The sequence below is a fragment of the Corapipo altera genome, unplaced genomic scaffold (assembly GCF_003945725.1).
Source record: "Corapipo altera isolate COAL_440 unplaced genomic scaffold, ASM394572v1 0, whole genome shotgun sequence".
Lineage (NCBI taxonomy): Eukaryota > Metazoa > Chordata > Aves > Passeriformes > Pipridae > Corapipo > Corapipo altera.
This window is the reverse complement of record NW_020884872.1, coordinates 7566600-7588345: the sequence shown is the minus strand read 5'-3', so window position 1 is coordinate 7588345 and position 21746 is coordinate 7566600.

Below are 21746 nucleotides of genomic sequence, written 5' to 3'. Positions count from 1 at the left end.
GAACCCCCACAAGTCCAAATGCTTCTTGTCCGCTCCAGGTGACCACCAAACCTCTTGTTGCAGCCAGAAGTACTTTAAAACTAGATAAAAATTAGTAGTTTAATTTTTAAATGCTGGAATATTCAACAAGGTAGAAACCATTTGCTTAGAGAGACTTCTTGTGCAGCTAATCAGCTCGGTAAATGCATCGTTTTGATAGAAAGCTCTCCCCTCTTTGCTTGGTAAACACAGCATACATTATCCCTTTCTGCATGATGACATTAAATAAGGGAAATGGTGCTGCAGACAGGGTGGTTTCCTGTGCTTCTGGTTTGATTCAGGCAGTTTCCAGATGACAAGATCTCAGATCTGGGAGGGACGTGGGAACTACCTATGTGGGTTACAAGCAGCCTTGCCACTGCCTACCTTGATGTCCTTGGTCTTATCAATTGGCCCAAAGTTCATTAATTTTAGGCTTCAGGAAGGGCTGTGGGGTTTACAGGTTACTGATCTTTCTAAGCTTTTACGTGTGACTCTGCATAACTCCCTTCCATGCGAAATGGAAGCAAATGGGCAGCAAAATCTTGTGTGGGACCACCAAGATCCCTGGACCCCTAACATGGAGGCAAGCAGGCAGGATTAGCCAGGCAACACATCCAGCCAGGAAGAGCCAGTGAACAGCAGTCTGTCAGGGAACATACTGGCACCACTTAATCAGATGTTAATTCTAAGGAGGTAAGGAGCTGGCTGGAGCCTGCAAAGGATGCTGGAAAGGATGCAAAGGAAAGGCAGGGATCCACTCCCCAATTTGCTCTGCAGAGAGCCAGGATATGATTTGGGGTGTAAAGCTGTATTAGTGTCCAAAGTGCTGCTTCGCTCTCACAGGAATCCTTTGTGTCCTTAATGAAGGGAAAAAACAGGGCTTTATTCCGAAGCTTTGTGTATAATCAGATGCCATGTTGTAAGGCTCTGGAAAACACACCAGAAATAATAATTGGGGGGAAATAAAAGGTTTAGTTCAAAACAGTGTGTGATTTAAATAAGAAGTGAAAAAGAAAGTGTGCAGGATTTGAGCATCGGAAGAATGAACTTTTAATTCATTTGCATTGAGATTACAGGGGGAGGGGCAGCATTTAAACTGGTATAAAAAACTAGTTTAGATGTAAATGAGAGATAATGGTCTTTGGTAGGGAAATAAGCAGGGGGACGAACTTTGGCCACCAGGAGCCCGCCATAAGTCCTGGCATTGTCGCTGGAGCTGGAAGCCCCAGATGCAGTAATTAGCAATGAGTTTGCAGATCTCAGCACCGGCGGAACAAAAGGGCATCGCTGAGGAGCTGGGCTGCCAGCTGGGAGAAGGGGAAGTGAGCTGGCATGCCACAAGGGTTCATTACCCAGCAGTTTGCAGAGGGGAAAAGAAAAAGATCCGAGGTTGCAGCCTGGAGCAGGCATAAAAGCAATCTAGGGTTTGTGGGGTTTAATAGTTCCCAGAGCCCTGGCATTTTCAGCTGAAAAATTCCCTCAGCAACTGAGCCAAAGGGGTCAAGATTTTTAAATAGGTCTTGCAATGCCCATGGAGACAAGTGCTGCTATTCTTTAACCCTGAAAGTCTCGGTTGATTAGTTTGGAGCAGGGAGGCAGGCTGCTGCAGAGATGCAATTTGATTTGTAATCATCCCATAGGGCTGAGCTCACCTCCCTGAGAAGGAAGGGGGAGTGGGAAACAGATCACAAGCCCCTGCATGCTGCAGCCACACTGCTTCTCTCCTCCCTCAGCCCAGGACAGTGTCCTCTGCACAGGCAAAGTTAAAGCCATGTCCATACAGCCCACGTGCATCCCACATCCTGCACGGATGTCATTAGACAAAGTTTGGCCAGAGATCTGAGGTTTGTTACTGGTATTATACGTATTTATTGGAGAAGAGCTGGTCCCAGTTTGCTCTAGGAAAAGTCCAGCTCTCTCCCCAGGATCCCTCAGCTCATGGAGGGATTGATTGATCTGCTTATTACTATCATGTTATTATTATTTAATTGCTTACAAGGAATGGCCTCCCTGGAATGCAGTGTTTGTTTCTGCTGAGGCAATCAGGGTCCAAATCCTTCAACCCAGGACGGCAGCTTCTGGCGTAGCAACCCCCCTGCTCAGGAAAGAATGTGCCTCCACTCCCTTCCCTGTGTGGTGTGGAGCCTTTCCTACAGGCACGTCTGATGAGTACGGCCTGTTGCCACCTCTCGGTGGCCCGCCCAGTCCCAGGCAGATTTGTTATAGATTTACATGGGGACTGACCTGGTTTCTGGGTCCTGTCAGGAAAAAAATAACTCTGCTGTCATCCGAGTGATGCATGAGGCAGGCAGCCCCTGGGTCAGACCCAGGCTTTACGTTCCCAGGAGTGATGGAGGAATTCAAAATAGCCTCCTGCTCCTGTGCCACAACACTTAATGCCTCGTATGGCACCTAAATACTGCTGGGGGTTCTGCCAGCTGAGGGTCTCGACCCCTCACAGCATTACTGAGCAAGTCCTCACCCCTCACTCCAGGCTTTCACTCACAGTTTGCAGGTGCCACACTTTTTTATTAGTTTCTTACCAATGTGTGTCAAACAAAGTCCTGAAGCCCACCACAAGGATCATTTCTCTGCCTTCTACTCTCCCTCCTACTCTCCCTTCTCCAAGCTAATCCTATTTCTCTGCAGCACTGCCTTGCACTCCCCTGCCTGTGTGCTGCCTGCTGTGCTCTCAGTCACTACCACACTACTCCAAGGCCACTGCTCCTGCCCCACAGAGCATTCCTGTGTGCATGTGTAAGCACACACCTACCTGTGTGCAGGAAAAGCAGAGAGGGAAGAGAAATAACCTGGGCTTTCCATGGTCTTTTGCGGCTGCTCAGAGCTGCAGGCAGGTCTGGCTTTGCAACGTGGGCACCAGGGTCCTGTCCCTCACTGATGGATGCCAGGAAGCATTTCTGTGCCACTGCAAAAGGCAGGGAGTGTTCCTGGCATAGGCGATCCCAAGGGGAGGAGGAAGGAGCAAAGGAGGAGTCTCTTCTCCTTCCCATACACCTTCCTAAACCTGGGCTGGGAGACCGCTCACTTCAAACCCAAGGCTGGAGCCTGGACCCTGGTATGGGGCTGGTCAGGTCCTGGAGAAGGGAACTCCATGCTGATGGCTTCAGGACAGCCCAGCCTGGGGAACCACGGGCTGCGCCGCTGTATTTTCAGTGAAGTGTGCAAAGGAGACATGAGGTCATAACCCTTTGACAGCAGAGTTGGGCACTGTTCGTCCAGATATCCAGCCCCTGCCCTGACACCCACGACACAGCATGTGCCTGAGCAAGTTGTTTGTTCTCTGAGCCTGGAAGTGTGCCATATGTTACCCCTGGCCTTTGGGGAGAGAGATGTCCCTCATTCAGTCCAAGGCTTCCTGGCAAGCTGGTATCTGAACATACAGAAGGGGATGGAGGATTGATATCTAAAATGCAGAAGCACATGGAGGAAAAGCCTGAGTCCCTCCTCGAAAGAGCAATGTGTTAGCATGGGCAGCAACCATCTGTCCACCGTGCTGGCTGGCCTGCTCCAGGCAGCATGCAGCTGGCATTGCCAGGGGGGCACAGCTCTGCTGTGCCGTGCAGGGCTGGGATCTTTTTTAACATCTCTTTTATTGAAGAAACAACAGACATTTCCAGTCAGATTCACCACTGGCATCACCCTAACCACATGGCTAGAGCAGTACCAGGAGCAGATTCAGCTTCAGGACTTGATTGTCTTCCAAAATGTGAATTGGCATGGGGAAAAGCCACTAAGGTCAGGATCCTCCCAGTGTGGAGCTACTGTACTAGAGCTGCCCACAGCCAGGGGAAAAAAAAGGCCACAGATAGGCAGTAGAGGGGACTGCAAGCAGCTAAGGGCTATGCATTTAACAGAGTTATTTGTAATAACCATTTTTAAAATGCTGTGCTGCATGGATTAGGATTGCAAGTGTTTCTATACCTGTCATTTAAATCTCTGCTAATTTGGCAGCATTATAATCGGCTTTTTCTCTCCTGCTCTGACTTTTCCATGCAAGAGAAGTCAGCAGGGATCAGCAGCCCTAGTTTACACAACAGTTCACACCCCTCCCTGTGTGCATTTGGGAAGAACAGGCAAGCTTTGGTCTGGGAGCCAGAGTATGCTTGGGAACCACCTTTAATTCCCAGAAACACAGAGCTGAGCACCCACCACCCAAGGTCAGGGGAAGATCACACCAAGATGGGACATGCTGTGTTTATTGACCTTCATCCCCCTCCTAGTCCTCTCTGGTACTGTTTGGGAGTTTTTTTAGGCAATTAAGAAGTGAGTGCTTTGTCACTTAGCAGAGCAGAGGAGCCCAGTCCTTCGCAGCTGGGAAATCTCAGAGCCATTGGTACTCCTGGTCAAGTTCCCACCTTTGTTCCAGCACAGCTCTTGCCTCTCACTGCTAAGGGGCAGTGAGTTACACAGAATTGTCCAGCTCTGGGGTGGGAGGCAGCCCCTGCCTCCCCCTGCCCTCTTTGTCCATCACTGATATTTATTTCCAAGCTGTCTCTTGATTGACAGTTCGAAAACTCCCCACAACCACTTCTAATGCATCTCAGGTATAATCTCTCCAGGGAGGCTGAGTCCCCCTCGCCAGGTGCTCCCTGTGCTGCTGGAAAGGCCGGGTTGATTGCATCCATGCATCACTGTGCAAACCTACGTACAGCTGTTTCCCTCCCAGGAGGATTTCTCTGTCTGCAGGATCCCTGAAGAGAGCAGGGTGGGGGAGGGATGCGCAGGGGAACGGCAGTGTCACCCCTGGCTGCTGAGGGCGTGGTCAAGGCTGCTGGAGCAGGGGCAAAGGACAGGTAGAGGAAGGAGGGGAAAAAAACAGGTGAAGAGGAAGCAGCTCAGGCCCTTTCTCCATGTTTCAGGTGGGCTACATCACCTCTCCACACCCCAGGGGAGTGCACACCTGGCCCTGCTTTGTTATTATATACATATATATATATGTAATAAAAGGATAAACCTCTTACATGCCCCTACCCCACCTGGGGGTAAGAGCACATGCGCCAACACACAGATTTTCCAGACAGACTGGAGCAAAAAGGGAGCCTGTGGCCATCCTCAGTCGAGGGCATAGCAGGGTAGTGAGGCTCCACACAACCTCCCAAACTTGCAGCCTCACAGCAAGCCACTCTCCTGCACCACTGAGAGTGCTGGCTTCAGGGGCAGCATGACACAATTTGGAGGCTCTCCAGAAACCCCTGACATAACTCCAAGGCACCCCCCCCACCACAGCCACATACCCGTCCCCACTACCAGCACAGGCTGTTCCCATCCCGCTCCTCAATTTCTATCCAGTGTCAACAGCTGATACACTGCACAGGAGTGAGCTGGAGGAACTGCTGGCTTTAAACTGGCTCCTGGAGAGACCTCCAAACAAGTAAATTTTCTAGTTAATCGTGTCCCAGTAGAGAGGACACTCACAAATCAGCAGCGCCCAGTGCTCCGGAGCAGCACAACCTCCTCTGGGTACAAGTAATCTTTGAGAAGAGCATCCAGGGGAGAGGGGGGTGGTTTTCCCTGTGTTCTCAGTTTGCTAACCGCGGGCCTGTGATGGCTCTCCCAGTGTCGCTGTTATCACCGTTCCTCTTCCAGAGGCAATTAGTCTGCTTCCCCCGCTGTTTGCACAGGCCTCACAGGCAGCGATGGGGGAGACGGAAAGATGGGAAGTTAAACCTGATTGCAGAGCCACAAAATCAACAGGATGACAGCAGGGGCTGGGTATTACCTGAAATGGGATGTAAAGCTCGTTTCATCCAGCGATGGATTCATTCCCAGCTGAGGGAGAGCTGCTGGCTGTAGGTCAAACGGCACATTGTCTTCTCACCATTGGGCTTTTGCTCTGCCAAAACCAGCCTTTATCAGGAGTGATAACACATCTCTTGGGTCTGGAAAGCAACAGTCCTGTGACACTGTTCTCCTCCAGGAGGCAGGTGACAGTACCTCACATACCTGCAGAACTTGGGTCCGTGGTGACTGTCCCCTGCAGATGGGTCATTGGGCTCCATGCTGTGGGGCTGTGCTGTCACACTGCAACACAGGCTGCCCATGTGCCCATGGAGGTCTGTACCTCCTCAGTCAGAATGTCCCTCCAGTCCCTCTGTCCTTCCTCTGGCGTATGGGTGGGTTGGGGGCATGCAGTGCTGGACCAGAAGGAGAGGGCCAGCACAGTGCTGAGGTGATTCTTTGCAGTTTTGCTTTCCATTGTAGACAGGGTGAATTATCAGAACTCATAAAATGCATCAAACAATCTGGATCCATGCTGATTCCATCCCAGCCCCACTCCTAGTGTAAGCAGCAGCAGGATGTAAATGCTGAGTTTCCACATTATTCCTGGTTCTGTCAGGCTTCTTCAGCCTGGTGGTATTTCCCAAGAGAGGCTTCTCAATACTCCCAGCACACCAGGGCCACCTGAGAGCCAGGTTGGGACAGTAGTTCCCCCCTAATCCTCAGCAGTCCAACTCTTGCAAGGAACACACTGGCCTGTGATGAGCCCTTGCACTGGGCTGGAGGGGAGGGCAGCCCCCTCCCCTTGCTGCCACAAGAATGAAAGACCAGAAGGGAAGTTAACTGGCAGTCTTGGTGTTAACCTTGTGCTTGTCCACCACAGCTGGCTGGGTAAGTCAAGCCTGACACACATCTCCCTTTATCCAAAGGGGTCCGTGTGCTGGTTTGGGGTGGGCACAGCCCTCAGCACCTCCCCTAGATGCAAAGACCTAGAGCAGGCACCTGCAGGTGAATTGAGTGCCTCAGGCTTGGTCCTTGCTGTGATCCCTGTGCCATTCCTCACTGAGACCTGGGGCACTGTTTGTCCTTGCTTGAAGCCCTTTAGGGATCAAGCCCTTATTCCAGGATGCTGCTGCCTCACCCTGTAAAAGAGCTTCATCATTTCTTCCAATCAACAAAGGCTGAGGAGCACCTAATCCCAGAGAGGCAGCAGGCCATTGCAGAGAGGATATCTCTTTTCTTCTGGCCTCTTGCTCCCTCTGCCCAGGCACACAGAGGGAGATGTGCATGTGCTCATGCCTGAGTCCACACTCACCTGCTCTCTGTGGGAAACGCCCCTTGGCAGGGGAAGGCAAGTCTCCTCCTGTTCTGCAAGGTTAGAGCTGCTGGGACATTCCCGTCTTCTCCTGCCAAAAGCACTGCTGCTGAAATAGCAGTGCTGCAAATAAAACCATCTCCTGGCTAATTACTGGGGAACAGTTCACCTTCTATTTTTAGACCAGCTTGCAAGCTTGCATTGAAAATTACCCTGCTCCTGTTTTTTTTCCCTGTCTCTGCTGTACATGTTTCTCTTCCTTTCTCTTCCTCGTTGCGATTCGTGCTGAACCAAGCTTGGTTTCCTATGGGGTGGGGGAGCAGAGGACAGCTTTGTGCCTTGGTGCCAAAAACAGTCATTCTAAAGCCATCGACACCAATTGTTTTAACATTAGGTGGAGAGGGAGCAGCATTCTACGGAGCCAGGAGACTCTTCTCAGCTTGCCATGCCCAGCCACTCCTGCCGAGTGCTCCCTCCACCTGGCCACAGCCAGGCACCTGCTTCCATCTGCTCCACACGCTGTTCGAATTGTCCTGTCCAAGTTCCACACTCTTGCAAGACAAGTGGGACTGATAAAAAAAAAAAGAAAGGAAAAGAGGAGGCTCTGTCAGCCTCCTCTCCAGCCTGAGGAGTGATCAGTGCATAACATGGAAGCAGGGGGAGCTGGACGGGGAAGTGGGGCATTCAGGTTTGGCCACGCAAGCTGCAAATCCTGCACTGACCTGTGTGGCAGTCACAGGCGGGCACGGCCACGGCACCTCTGCCTGGCACAGAGCCACACGCTGCACTCCCCCTGCCCTGCCCGTGTCCGCAGCAAAGCGCCGAGGCTGCTCCATCTGCCTGCCAAGTGGGACCGGCTGGCGTCACAGCAGTGCCGGAGCTGCCTCGGGATGACAGTCCTCCCTACCAGGAGACCTGAGATCGCACGGCCTCAAAAGAGCAGGGCTAACACGGTGAGAGCAGCTCTGGATGGAGCCCACGGGCACCCCCCCTGCGTGCACGGTGCAGGCAGCAGAGCCCCAGCCCGAGGGAGTGCATCCAAGCCTGCCTGGCGGGGTTAACCTTGGTCCCCAAAGCCGGTTAGGCAAATTAGCACGGCGTTTTCCCAGAGCTAATTAACTTCCCTCGCAGCAGGATTAATGAGCTCCAGCACAGCACTTGGCTGTGGCAGCCCAAGGAGAGGGGATGGCCTCCGGGGCTCGCTGCAGCCTGCAGCATTGGCAGGCACTGGCTCCCTCTGGGAAACTCCTCCCCAGCACCCACTGCACAGCACCACTGGCCTGGAGACCTTCACTTCCCTGCCGACCCTGAATGCCACCTGCAATTTGGAGATGGTGTGGGAGTCCCTGTCTTGCACAAGGCATGTCCAGGATTCTCCACAGAGCAAGGCGATACCAAGCATACATCTTGACACCTTTGGGTAGCTCTGGAGGTACACAGCTGGGATTCCGTCCAGCAGGGAATGACAGTGTTTGGGAGCTGCCTTTCAGGATGTCTCTTCTGATTTTTGGTGAACATGGGCATAGTCCAGCCCTATATCCACTGAAGTCAGTGGTCAGTTTTCCAGTTATTTCAGTGGCCAGCAAAGCAAAATGTCTTCAATATTCTCCTCCCTTCTTCCCATTCCAGCAAACCACATTTATTTTACCCTCCTCTCGACTCTTCCGGGGATCGATGGGTCATCAAAATGATGAGTTAGTGCCTGTAGTGACAGTGGCACTTTCCATTACTGCTGATATACCTGGGGGACACATGTCTCCCAAAGACTCATCAAGGCTGGGAAATTCAACAAAGGGGCTAAAACTGTCATTTGCAATGAAGCCACCCCAAAGCATGAGTCCTGCAGTGCAGGCAAGACCTTCCCAGACCTGTGAAGGCCCCTCCACACCCCTGGAGAGCTCCAGGGACACCAGCACGGGTACTGCAAACATGGAGTAGAGCACAGGCTTCCATTTACTGCTGCTTTGGGGGGTATTCCCTCTCCCTTTTCACCGACTGATTTTCTCACGGTGAGCCGTTTGGATAAACACTTCTAGCTGGGGAACGATTTCTTTTCTTGCATATCTCTCATAACTAGCAGACACCGTGGGTTTTTTTAAGGTTGTATTATTATGACATTTTAATTGGCTCAGGACTATGCAAGTCTCAAAGCCAATTTGGCCCCAGTGTTTTCAGGCAGAACTGTTTTCTGTCTCCATTTTGATAGATACTTTACGTTGGCCAAAATGGCCTCGCATTAAATAAAACAAAACCTCCTCTTATTTTACAGCTCATGGGTGATCCATTCCCTTCCCCTCCTGCTTTCATTTCAGCTTGAGCCACGAACCATACCTGTCCCCCCTCCTTTGCCGAGCTGCCCGCTCAGGGATGGCTGCAGGGCGAGCGGCAGCTGGGCTGCCTGTTCCCACTCGCCTTTGTTTCGCTCCCGTGCGGGAGCCGGGTCTGAGCCAGCGCGCTGAGTAATTGCAGGATTTCAGGCAAAGACGAGGCTGCAAGTCGTGAACTGCTAATGAGTGGGTGTAGCTGGAAGGGCTAGAGGGGGCTGGCGAGGGACACTCGGGGACGGCGGGGCGGCAGCAGGCCGTGTGTCGTGGCAAGGGCACTAGGCTGCGCTGCTCCAGCGATGCCGGAGGACGTGTCAGAAATGTGCCACACGTCGTGACGGCAGCGGCAGCCGGCAGCGAGACAAACGCCCGGCGGCAGCAAAGCCCGTGCGGAGCATCCCCGTGCGCGGCAGTGCTAATCTTTAATTTGTCACACCTGCACGGTTCCCCCGGCCTCCTGCCTCCCTGCCTTTTTTTTCAGAGGCACAGGCTTTGATGCCGTCTGACAGTCCAATTCTTCCGCTGCCAGTCCAGCACCCTTGTGTTCCCCTCGAGGCTGCCCTCCTTTGCTATCCTCCCTGGCCAGGGGACTGACACCCACAGACCTCGGGTGGCCCCAGGAACTGCTCTGTCACCCTGTGCCTCCCACACACACAAATTCTTTGGGATCCAGCAAAGCTGGAGGACACCTCCTGGATGCTGGATGCTGGATGCTCGCCCACGTCCCCGTCCTGCCCTGTGCAGCGACGGTGGTAAGTGCCCCCAGCCACCAGCCCTCTGCTTGACCCATTAAGGTCACCTCTGGAGGGCTCTTAATCAGTGATGGCCAAAATCCACAGCTCAAACCACCACAACGGCCCGTGCATGGCTCTAATCCAGTGACACAGCACACGCAGGCACCAGTCCAGTGACACACATCGTTCATCTGCTCCCCTGCTCGGCACCTTGCTCACTTGCACTAGCGAGGTTCTGGTGACTCGCCAAGCACCAGAGGCAAAAGGGGAAGAGCTGCCAACTAGTACCATGTTGTTACCAATAGACAGCCTGTCTACCCCAGCCTTCCTTGGACCAGAAATCTTTTTGGTCAAAAAAAAAAAAACCTCCACTTTTTGTCATGTCTCAAAATCGTTTGGGTTTTCTCCCATTCTGAGCTAAGCTGCTGAGACGTTCCTGGAAAGGTGTAGGATGGGATGTCAGACAGCTGCAATGGGTGTCAGCTCTGCAGTTGGAGGGCTAGGTAAGCCCTGCCCTGGGCTTGGGTGTGACATACATGTTGATGTCTGTAAAGTATCACCCTAGGATCTTGTATCAACAATTTTCCTAGCTTTTCTCTCTTCTTTTTTTTTTTTTTTTAACCAACCTGCCAGGTGTTGCTGAAGTTCATGACCCAACATCCATTTTTTTCCTTCCTTCTAACTTTATGCTTTCAATATGATTTACAAAAATTGCTCATAATAAGGCTCATTCAGCAGCTGGATAATGGTTGTCAGGAGTTAAGAGACACTGTGGCATGTTTAGCACAGAAGCATATTGAGTATCTGGGTCCCAAAGCTCTGTGGGTTTTAGATAGTTTCTGTCAAGTGTAGGATATGCAAAGGTACCTGTGGGGTGCCAAAAGGGCATTTCTTGCAAGGGATATGAGGGTTGCAGGACAGAGGAGGGATGGTAAGTGGCCTCAGCAGTGAATATCCAACTGTAAATCCCGATTAGAAGAGTTTAAGGTCTCAGAAAGGCAGTGTTAATCCTCTCCTAACCTTGGCCTTAAATACTTGAACCACCAGCTCTTTCCCTGCTGCATCCCTGTTGGACAGCTGTCCCCTGCCTGCTGGGCACTGAGCGGGGCCAGGGAGGGGCATGGGCTGCACCCACCCATGGGACCTGACAAGGCAGGTTCCCATCCCTTGGAAAGTCTTTTGGTCCTGGTGTTACCTTCACACCCGGAGCATGGTGCTGGCAAAGCCACCTCTGCCGGTGAGAGGCCCCTCCTGGGCAGGAGGGGAGGTCAATCATTGGCAGCAGGGTTCCTTCCTCACCATCAGCCTGTTCCCCAGCAGGACCTACCCTTCTCCTCCACATTTCCTTCTGGCATCACCCTTGCTCGTTTGGGGATTTCTTTTATTTTAGGATTTTTTTAGAATAGGAAGAAGCAATGCTTTTGTGGCTAGGGGCTCTTAGCTTTACCCTTTTTCCTGCCAGGCTCACTTCCTATAAGCCAGGGCTAAGTCTGTGGGCTAATTCACTTTATTTATCATTTTTTTTTAGGTTTTAAATCGTGCAGGAGGTTATTTGCTGTTGCTGCTGCTTTGCTTATTTTTTGTTTGGGGTAGGGGCTTTGTTTTTCTTTTTGCTTTCCTCTCAAGGGCCTCTGTAATTGTCACCTCAGGCATCAATTACGGCTCAGCAGTGCCTTTGGGCACTGTCAGAGTTTGGGAATTGCACAACCTTGGGGAGGGGGAGGCTGAGCAGGAGACAGCCCCAGCAGGGATCCGTGGTGTCCCCACAGTCTGTGGGAGGGGGCTGGAGGCACCACAGGGATGAGCTCTGCAGTTTCATAACTGGAGCTGTTGGGAACCTTGCTGTCATAAAGGTCTCCCTGCTGAAGCTGAGCTGCATAAACTGTTGGATAATCTATGTTAGAGGCTTTTCCTCCCTGGCAGGAGAGCTGCTGGATGCCAGCCACAAGTGTTTCATACTTGCAAACCTCTACTTTGCTTCCCAAATTCAGTCACTCAGAATTCTATCAATTTTGCAAACAAGAAATTAGTGAGTTTGTTACTAGCCTTTTGGACTTTTTGCTTTTTTAATTGTCAAAAAGTGAAAAAAATATTTTATTTTTCCTAAAACAAGCAGAAAACATCCTTTGGGTTGTTTTGGGTGGTTTTTTTTGGTGGTGGTGGTTTTGATTTTTTTATGTGGGGTTTTTTTCTCATTTCCCCTGAATGTGGTATTTCCATTGCAACTGTGCTTTCCAGGGGACAGAGGCTGGATGAAGTTACCTTCTCAGAAGGTTGTCTGAGGTTCAGGGCACCCAACTCAGTTACGCTACCACAGAAATATCACTGGAGACCTTCTCAAAGCATCACTTGGCAGAAAGTAAGAAATGCTCTCACATCAGCTGTCTTCCCTTTCATCTTCCACTGCAGCATCTGTTCAGAAAATCAGGGTAATTAACATAGTCCTGTCTTGTCCTGCCTAACAGTGTGCTCAGAGCCTTCTGCCTGATTTCTGGTTAGTGTAGAAGGAGAGGAAAGAGGGAAGCAAGAAGGACCAAAAGCAGAGAGATGCTGTGCAAAAGAAACTGCATCCAGGCTCCCCACCACAGCCCCACAGAGCGACACAGCCCCACATGCACAGGGCCTGGCTGGAGGGATGCTTGGGACCCATCTGTCTTGGAAGCCAAGTCCTGGGAGTCAAGCAATGGGATTAAGAAGTCAGACAGACTGCTGTTCACCGGGTAAGATTAGTCCCTGCTAAAGCGTTTCTTAATCCTAGGTGCAATTGAGATAATCTAAGCACAGATTAACCAGGTCCAGCTGGAGTTAAGCTCCCCGCTTCCCATTTATTTTTGGCAGGAAGAGACTACTACTGCTCTGGTACCTCATCAGATGTTCGCACACCGGCACCCACTGAGGAAGATGGGACAGAGAAACTCAGAGTAGCAGCTTCGCCTTGCGGCAGGGACCCCAAATCCTATGCTTTTATCACGGGTTTTGTGATATGGGCTGGAGTTTTTTTCCTCAGACTTCATATCTCAGATTTCTCTGATTGGATAATAAACCATCTTTTCACTTCCAGAAAAAAAACTAAAAAAAACAAACAAAAAAAAAAAACCACCATCAAAACTTTTGGCCTTTAAAATGCAAAGAAAATAATGTCAGTATAAAGCTGTCTTTAAAAAAGCCCTTCTCTAGGGCTTTTCTGTGGGGTAAATCAGTAACCAGCTCAGGAATGATCTCCATCAGCCTTCCACACAGCAATATATGAAAAGCTACAGAGTCTGGGGAGAAAAAATACTGCTTCATTTCACGAGCCTCCTTTTTACTTTCTCAGCTGAAGGCTTGTGTTTGGTTGGTGCTGGACATGGGAGCTGAAGGACGTTTCGCTTTCAGGATCTCCCTGCTGCAGCATCTGGATTTCTTTAAATGACACTATTAGCAAAAGCCCGTTGGGTTCTTAAAGCTTTGAGAATGTTCTTATTATTCTTAGATATTACAAAAATTGGTTTTTCAAAATAAAATGAACTCTTTGCCAAAATTTCATGTTCTGCCTTTAAGTAAGCAAGGAAAGGAAGAGCATAAGGAATGTTAAAAGTTTTAAAAAGTTTAAACTGGTATTCCCAGACCCTTAAAGCATCTCTGTTTTGTTTGGTTTTTTTTTTCCAACAAGAAACATCTAATTTTCAGTCTCTCAAACATTTCTGGATCATTTTAAGGTAGCAAGAGCACCGTGGCAAGGACTCACATTACTGCATTTCAATACCTCCAGTATAAGATGCTTTGCTTTTTGGCCAAAAAGCAACTTTCTCACAAGCACACATAGGCACCCATGTATCTGTGTCTCTGCACAGAAGTCATACACTGTGAGAAAATGCTGGGTGTGGGATTCTCTTGGAGGTGACAGCTCCAATGTGCTGTGTCAGGAGCCAGAGGGAGCTGCTGGTGCTATGTCTGGGGTGGCACTGGGTGCATCAGCTCTGAGAGGGGACTCCCTCAGGAGATATGGAGCAGCTTAGTCCTCTCTTCAGAGGGGGACTCTGCCTGGAGAGGCCAGCGCTGGACAAGAGTTGGGACTGACCATACCCAGGGGGGTACCCAGGCACCTCCTGTCTAACCTGACAGGAGCTCCATCCTGCCTCACTGCTGTGGTTCCCTGCTGCTGGCAGCCTTCCAGACTTATTTTATTGTTTCTGTCTTAATTTCTCATGGTAGGAAGCTGGCTGAGTGAGTGGGCATCTCACTGTTTAATAAAGAGCCATGTGGCTGCGCTGCATCCCAGAAACTTCTGCACAGGTTTTAAAAATAAGGACAGGTTAGAGGGATTGATTTATTTTTCCCAACAAAGGCCACCACACCACTAGACTGCAAGATGATTGATCAAATGACCTTTTTTCCCATTTACTGCCCTTCCCAGAAACGTGTCGTATCCATGTGCTGCAGATGCCTCTGATAGGATCAAACAGCTGTGTGACACAGGCGGTTCAAATGCTACACACCTCAAATTTGTGATGCCTTTAATCAGCCCTCTTAAGTGAAGGGCTGGAATTAGACACACACTGTTGCCACCATAATTTGCAGCCCTAGCAGCCTCCTGTGTGCCAGCAACCATCCTCAGCATCCCAAACACGGCACTGCCAGTCCCACAGCAGCTACGGGCAGACGGCAGGATTGCTGTCGCTCTGTCCTCCTCCAACCATCCTGATTCCTTTAGGTGCACACTTCCATTCTCCAGTACACGGTGGGATGAAGCAGAGGGCATCCAATCCAAGGAAATAAAACCAGGAGTTTCCCAGGTGGTGCCTTTCTGCCCTTGGAGAGTGCAGCGCCGTGGAGCGTGCTTATTAAGCAGACAGTCCTGAAGGACACTTTAAAATAAATTAAGAGGGCTGTTCCACTCCTGCAGCTGATTACAGGCATGCCTGTTTTGTTGGTTTGGTTTTTGGGTTGTTTTTTTTTCCTGGAGAGTAGAAAAGAATGCTTGGAAAAAATTGTCTAATTTTCCCCGTTTGCCAGATCAGGCCTCTGTGTAATAACAAAACCTCGGTGCTCGCTGCTCGCTGCTCTCTTTGGGACACCCAGGCTCAGTGAAAGCGCGTAAATCTGTTGGAGGCCCGAGGCCAGTGCACAGCTGTCCTGACATACTATCCACCCCCCCCCCGCCTCCCTGATATGGCTTTAGCATCTGAAACGCAGGACACATGCAGATCTGGAGGTAAGCCCTGGTGGGAAGGAGTCCTGCAGGTCACCAGTTAAGCATTTCAGCCCAGAGCCGATCTCTCATAAGCCACTTTTTGGAGATAAGCTTATCTAGACCCGACAGCTGAATTTAACCCTGAACTTTTGATCTTGATTTTTAGCCTCTGCAAGCCAATAGGTTTCCTTGAAATTATACACACTAGATTTTCAGCTCCCCTGCTACAATGGCTCCAGCGCTCCCTTAAAAAGGACCTGCACGGCTGTGCATGACAGCATCATCCAGTAATGCCCTTGGTTTCACAGCCGGCCCTGCAAGTTAGACAGGCCCCCGGCTGGGGAAAGCCTTCGATTAATGACAGTGGGGCTCCAGCGGGAGAGGAGCTGGGATTTTACACTTCCAGTGATAACGCATTTGAAGGTAATATTGCACAGGAGTGGATTATCACCCTGGCACTTTGCTATGTGGGTTTTTGGAAATTTGTTTTCATTGCATAGAAGCAGCTAGAAACGCTCTTTCTCGCTGCATGAAAAATGCACTTGGTAATGGTCTTTCTATTGCTGGACAAGCTGACTGTGTTGGGGCTGTCAGCGCCGTGACAGACTAGCCAGGAAGGGGTTTGCTAATCAGTTTTCCCAGCACCAAATCAGCATCTGCTATATACGATCAAGGAAATTGAGGAATCTCAATGTTTTTGCAATATTGCTTAGTTGGCCATGAAATACGGGTGGCTCTGAGAGGAACGACTTATTTCTCCCTCACGAAGATAAAGCAACTTTAGCTAACGATGAGGCATCACTGCACAATGAAGCCAGCTAAATAGCAGTGCTCTGATGAGAGCAGACACACAGCAGCATCCCGGCAGAAGGGAAGGGAAGGGAAAGAAAGGGAGGCGTAAACAGCTCTGCAACTTAGACATTATTAATATGGGTGAACTACAGAGGGCAGAAGGGATTTCTGTTCTTCTCTTTCACTCCAAAAGCAATATTCAGAAAACGTCTGGGTTCCCACGTTTAGCCAAGAAATTAAATTTTTAGAAATTTAACCATATGTTTTCTCGCTTGATTTTCACTCACTAGCACACAAGACCAGTCTTCCTAGGCAAGGTGGCTGTCTAGAATCGAGCTGAGGAAGCCACTCTCCTATCCAAGAGGCAGACAAACAGTATTTAAATAGAATTCCACTTCCTGAAGTTATTTGGGGCTCTACTTGCCCGCGTCACTCCTGACACCAGGGTCTGAGCTCTGCAGGCTCTCTGTCACTTCTGAAGAGTACCTTCTTCATGTGCCTAAAGAGGTCTTTTAGGTCTCCCCTGTTTAAACCTATGACGTTTGCCACAGAACAAAAAGCTCACGGGTCAGTGTGAAGTGGCATGACTTTGCAGGGTTCACAGTAACCAAAAAGCCCACAGCAGGTGAAGGCCAGGCCCTTCAGTCTTGAGGCAGGGCAGATATTCATACTCCCATGCCCCCAGCCCGCCTCAGAAACGAGAGCACCCAATTCATACACAGCTTTTCCTGGACAAAGTGCTTTCTCAGTTTCTCCTTTGGCAAGACAGATGTGGTTGCAAGGAGAGAGGAATTTGCTTCCTTCCTCCCCTCCCTCCCCAGCACTAGCATTTTTCCTAAGGGTAAAAAAAAATAATCACAGAGCCTGCTGCATGCCTCCCCTCCCTCTCCATCCAGCCCAGCGCTGGGGCAGTCACCACCATGCAATGGTGGGGCTGGATGTTGGGAGAGCGTTTCCAGGGTCAGCATGGCAGAGTTCGGCACTCAGGTGGCTCAGAAGGACAGGAACAGCCTAGTTTTAATGGCCTTTGTGAGATTTTTAGACCAACTGCCGGCCGTTCAGTTGTGATCCATGGCAAAAAGTGCAAACCTGTTCCTGGGACAGAAGTGCATAAGCCCTTTTTATGTAACAGCCCTGTGATATAAGCAGCAGCCAGGGATTTATGCTGTCTTTGAAGTAAATTGCATCCCGGTGCACTATAGCATGAAAGTTAAGATTTACCATTCCCGGGACACTGAAGACCCTGGTGGAAGCCAGGGAATAAATAGCGCAGCTCTCTCCTCACTGCCTTCTGCTGCACGACTGGGCTCCACAGACCTTCCTCCGCTCTCCACCCCTGCTTCCACTTGCATTGTGTCGGGGAAGCAAATTGGTCACATCTGCATCCGGCCAGAGAGGAACAAATGTGCTGGCTAGGCAGCAAGGCGCTTTCTGAGGGGGGATACCTCAAAGTAAAATGAAAGGCTGGCCATCAGAGGCAGAAAACAGATCAGCGGATGAAAGGGATTCTTTGCTTAGCCTTGGTAAGGCTACTAGGTATTATAAAAAAATAAAAAAATAAAAAAAGGCACAAGAAAACTGGGGCATCCAGAGCAGCACGTTTTTTCCCCCTCCCCTTTTCCTTTGCTCATCCTCTGTCATCAGCGGAGGGGAGGGATCGGCGTCCCCCCATGCTGCGGCAAGCACTGTTTATCTTCACTCCTCAGGACGCTGCCATTAGCAGGGCTTCAGTGTATCGTGATGCTTCATCGTTAGCTGGAGGTGCTTGATCTGGCTGGAGAATAAATGAGCCGTTCCCCTCAAAGAAACCCTCGTGTTTCGTGGCCAGCTGAGCAAATATTTTGAAATATTCCAGCTCTGCAATTTTGGCGGTCAGATAAAACAAAGGGGGATCTGATACAAAAGAGCTGAATTCTTCCGTTTGCTCTCAAGCAACCCCACCAAAGTCAGTAGTGGCAAGGGGGAACTGTGGTCTGCACGGCAGGGAAGCACATACCTAAGTCCCATGGAAAATCCCTGCGGTCTTTACAGTTAATCATGTCCAGTTAATCATGTCCAGAGGTGGACAAGTGCTCAGCTGATGTGCTGAATCATGACATACAGGCAATTACCCTAAATCAGAGCAGTATCTTCCAGTCCCAAAAGGCTCCATTATGCTTCACCAACTCCTGAAGGGAAGGCAAAAACCCCAAGCGGCAGGACAGCAGAGCAGGGAGGATGAAACGGCCAGGTGTTCCTCTGCTGCCTCCCCAGCACTTTTCTAACCTCATGAAAAGTTCTGGCAGCTCTTTAAATCCAAGCTGTGGAGATTTACAGCTCCAGACCCTCCGGGTAGCTTGCTGCGTTTACTCTGGGTTTCTCCCAGCCAGCTACCTCAAGCCCCACAGACAAGGTTTCACAGACAAGTTTCAAGGTTTCAGGAGCTGAGACTCATGGGCCAGGCAGTGTTTGGCCTCCTTCTTCTCTCTGATTATAAATATGTGTCTTCCCCTCTTCTGAGCATCCTGGTCTCCTTTTCAGGAACTCTGTCAAAGCAAAGCCCCCTTGCCACCCTTCCATCACCCGGGCCCAGTGTGGCAGTGGGATGTTTTCCTGTGCATACTGATGGATATCCAGAAGAAGTTGTCTGCTAGGAATAGCCCTACCTTTACCCTGTATCACTACCAGCAGCTGGGGCAGCCTCTGAGAGATTGAGTCCCAGGGTATCCCAGCTTGTGCTTGCCTGGCATCAGTGAGGAAAGGGTCCCTGAGGAAGGATGCTTGTTAGCTGCAGCATCCCTCCTGCTGGTCAGGCTCCCATGGCTGCTCAGTCTAGTCCTGGGAAAGCTGGGTTTGTCTGCCCAGGGATGGCGATGCTGCCATTGCCTCCAGGCGTTTAACTCAGCAGGATCTCTTGTTGTGCTGCTCTGTGATTGGAAGCATTTCCCAGCACACTGCTTGCTAGGAAAAGAAAAATACCCCAAAATGGGAGGCTTTGTGGGGAGAGGACGTGATGCTGGAGATGGATGGATCGATGTCTGGGCAAAGGAAAAGGAGAGCCTTTCCTGTGCTAGTTACACTGTCTCTAAAACAGTTGCTATCCCAGAAACAGCTTTGGCATTCATTTATAGGACTAGAATATTATCACATATTAAGATACAAGCTAAGCCCTATTTTTCATGCAAGTACAGGGGAAAGCACAATGCAGGAGGGGGGTCTGCATATTCTTGTTTAAAAGCCAAAGACTAATGTGCCCAGCAAAGCAAAATTAACCCAAATACCGTGATTATGCAGAAAAAAAATCTGCCAGAGAATGTCATTTCACCAGCAACATCCTGCCGTTTTCTGCCAGCGAGAGTTCAAGAGGTGGCGTGGTAACAGAGTACATCAGGGCAGGCATTTGACTGGAAGCATTAAATACCTCAGAAAGGTGAATGGCCAAGGTCTTCCCGATAATTAAAATGTGTGCAGTCTTCATAGACCAAGGAAGGGACAGAGCTATTGTTTAAACAGGTAATTAGAGCTGTATTTTAAGCAAACTCCAGACGGTAACGAGCTCTGTCAGAAGAGGAAAGCAGCACTCCTGCTCCTGGTTCCAGCATGAATAACTATTTCCCCCCCAGCCTGCTGCTGTGGGACAGCCACAGTGCTCCCAGCCCCACTCCCTGATGACTGCGCCTGGTTGGGGAAAAAAAAAATCCCATTTGATTTCACATTTTTCATTCCCTGTCTCCTTCCTTTTGCGTTCAGGTTCAAGAGAATTGGCTGAGCCACTTTTTTTTATTAGAGCAGCAGCAGAGAAAAAAAATGGGACCCAGTCAAGCCCCAAGGGAGGGGAGGAAATAGCATGAGCCAGCGCTCCGTTTTCTCACACAGACACACACACAGAGACACTCTCCCCATCCACACAGGAACAGAAAAAGGGCAGACATCTGGTGGAGCTGGTGTAGAGGCAAAATCAGCCGCCCCCACCCCACAACCCAACTCCAAGAGACTATACAGTCTCCTCACCAGCCAAACCCATGTGGAGGAGTCACAGAGATGTACCATAATCTTTTTGAACAGCCAAGGATGCACATTCTTCTGCTGGGGCGTCCACACTGGAACTCGGCAGGGAGAGACCCAAACCCTCCTCTGTGCTGAGAATGGGGCCAGGGAGCCGGGCTCATTCTGCCCTGCCTGCTGCAAGGGCTAATCCCTGCCTCACCTCCCTCTCACTGCTGGCTCCTGATCAGGTTTCCACATTGCCAGAGGGGGGGTTACCGGCTTCTAATTAACCCCCTTGTACGAAAAGCTGGAGAAAACAATCAGACCTGGGAGAAGGCAAGGAGGCGCCTTTGCACCATCAACAATCTTCCATGAAAAATATGTAAGGGCTAGACATCAGCGATGAGGAAACATACAATGAACTGCGCTGGGCTGCCTGGCTTTGCAGCCCACATTATCTGGGTTGCTCTGACAGGCCAAAAAAAAGCCTAAATCAAAACACTTCAGACTGTAAAGGCCTTTGGGAGCAGCAGGGTGAGGGCCCACTGCTCTGACATAGTGCAGGATGAGGAAAAGGCCTCTGGAAAGCAAAGGGCCAGTCACGTCTGGGAACAGCCCACGAATATGTGCTGGCCACAGCCATAGTCTTACACTCTGGTTTGCTTGCAGCCTGAATACAGAAGGCTGCATACTCTTCTCGAGTTTTGTATGGAAAACCCGTGAAGAATTTTTGCTCTGTATTTTGTTCCAGAGGAGAAGACTTATGCCAGGAAGCATGGAAAGACCAGCCTGTTTTGAACCTGGCATCTCTCACCCCCTTAGGAATAGAGCTGGGAGACAAGGCACAACACAGTAAGGAAGGACATCCTTACACCTTCAACAAGTCCCCACACTCAGAGTCACCTCTCTGACAGTCAAGGAGAGCTTTGGCCAATTCCCTGAAGTAGATTTGCTTGCTTACATTTTTCTTAAATGCCAGGTTAGCTTATAATAATGAGGATACCTGCAACATGCAGAAATCTTTCTCCTTTCCACTAGAAAGAGTGGGAAAGAAGATGAGTGAGAGTATCATTGCTGGTTTTGACTGCCCACACAGTGTTGCATGAGCTACAAAGATAATTTCTGTCTTGTGAGTCTTGGGATATCAGGACGTTTTTGTTGCATCCCCAGCTCCCGGAGTCCTGTGATAATGTGAAACTCGCTGCTCTCTTTGCTTCTCTAGCCCTACTTCTTGCAAGAAAGCTGTTAAAATGTTAATGATGGAGGGAGGGCAGAGGGAAAAACTCATCTGCTTGGTCTTTTAAGAGCAATTAAGGTCAGATTTCCTGTCCTCCACGGCTGGAAATGCTCAGCACTGCTCCCCAGCCAGCGCTGTTGTTCGGGGTGCTGGCAGTACTCGCGGTACTAGTGGGAGTCCATAGCCCTCTGGCTACTCCCACGGCAAGGAGAGGGGGAGGATGCAAGGTTAGCTCAGGTCTGGAGGAAATTGTTCCTTCTGCCTTCTTGACTAAAACATTCCTTCAGGAGCTGCCTTATAGCTGCCGGTGTATCTGAAGCCGTGAGTGTCTGCAGGGGCTGTCGGGGGTCTCACCCCAAGCCCGCGGGAGGCGGGGGCGAGCACATGGGCAGAGGGGAGATGAGTTCCGTGGGGCTGGGATGCATCCCTGGAGCATCTCGCAGCT